This window comes from Arachis ipaensis, chromosome B9 (assembly GCF_059453495.1).
Source record: "Arachis ipaensis isolate K30076 ecotype BB chromosome B9, ASM5945349v1, whole genome shotgun sequence".
In the NCBI taxonomy this organism is placed as follows: Eukaryota; Viridiplantae; Streptophyta; class Magnoliopsida; order Fabales; family Fabaceae; genus Arachis; species Arachis ipaensis.
In genome coordinates this window covers 101,576,803-101,578,387 of record NC_142444.1, presented here as the reverse complement: position 1 = coordinate 101,578,387, position 1,585 = coordinate 101,576,803, and the positions used below count along the sequence as shown (strand labels likewise).

Sequence of the window (1,585 nt, the reverse complement as noted above, 5' to 3'; positions counted from 1 at the left end):
TTCATTCAGTTCAAGTTACTTGTTGAATTTTAATTTCTGCACTCTATTACATGCTTTCTTTCTTTATGCCTTTAAATTCAAGCAACTAACTCACTGACTCACTAACTGTTTGAATTAATTCCTCAACTGCTCTAACCATACTCTTCCATTAACCAAGAGTATTTCACTTGTTTGTTGCCTGTGCTGTGTTCTTGTATGACAGGTAGGAGAAGAGAGACATCAACTCCTCCATATACAGAACCAGAGAGGACCCTTCATAGACTTAGAAGGGAAGCAAGAGGGAAGAGAGTACTGGGAGAAGAAGAATCTGAAGGAGAATCTGAAGACAATTTTGAGGAAGCTCTAGATCTCAACATGGATAGAGAAGTTCACAACCATGAGAGAGCTGATGGAAACAATGCCATTCTTGAGAGGAGGGTTCTTAGTTCATACATAAACCCAACCTCTGGGAATTGTGGTAGCAGCATTCAGAAACCACCCATTCAGGCCAACAATTTTGAGCTCAAACCACAGCTAATATCACTTGTGGAGAATCATTGTTCATTTGGTGGGAGTGCTAATGAAGACCCAAACCAACATCTCACAAAATTCCTGAGAATTTGCGACACTGTGAAGTCCAATGGAGTCCAGGAAGATGCCTATAAACTGCTTTTGTTCCCATTTTCACTTAGGGACAAGGCAGCTAAGTGGCTGGAATCATTCCCAAGGGGGAGCCTAACAACATGGGACGAGGTGGAAAGCAAGTTTCTGGCACGTTTCTACCCCCCACAAAAGGTCAATAGGCTTCGATCTGAGGTTCAGACTTTTAGACAACAAGATGGTGAAACTCTCTACGAGGCATGGGAGAGATTCAAGGATTTGACAAGGAAATGCCCACCAGACATGTTCCATGACTGGGTGCAATTGCATATTTTCTATGATGGACTCTCTTATGAATCAAGGAAGGCCGTAGACCATTCATCAGGAGGTTCATTGAACAGGAAAAAGACTGTGGAAGAAGCCATTGAAGTGATTGAGACAGTGGCTGAGAATGAGTACTACTATGCATCAGAGAGACACAACACTAAGGGAGTCATGGAGCTGAACCATGTTGATACAATCCTAGCCCAAAACAAGGTGTTTGCCAAGCAACTAGCAGAGCTCACCAGGAAATTAGAAACAAAGCAAGTGGCTGCAATACACACACAAGATCAAGAGGAAGAAAGCACTGAAGGAGGTGATTGGGAAGAGGCCAATTATGTAGGAAATCAACAAAGGCAACCATATGATCCACATTCCAACACTTACAACCCAGGCTGGAAAAACCACCCAAACTTTGGGTGGGGAAACCAGCAAAACCAACATAACAAGTCCACATACCAAAACTCCAACTAAAGATCATACCAAGCCACACAAAACACTTACTCCCAACCATCATATCATGGCCAAAATAATCAACCTACCCAACCTAATCCGAACCAACAATTTCAAGATCAATTAAACAGGATAGAAGGAAGGCTGGCAAACATGGGTCAGGACGTAAGTGAGTTGAAAAGCTTTAGGGATGAGGTGAGATCTACCTTAAGGGACCATGGTGAAAGACTAA

At 42.6% G+C, this 1,585-nt stretch overlaps 1 non-coding gene across 1 annotated transcript; it reads right to left on the bottom strand.

Moving 5' to 3' along the window:
- Positions 1–780: 780 nt before the first annotated feature.
- LOC148545665 (small nucleolar RNA R71) lies at positions 781–884 on the bottom strand. Its single transcript, XR_015900631.1, has one exon. It is a non-coding gene; the product is annotated as a small nucleolar RNA R71 (small nucleolar RNA).
- Between the last annotated feature and the right edge of the window lie 701 nt (positions 885–1,585).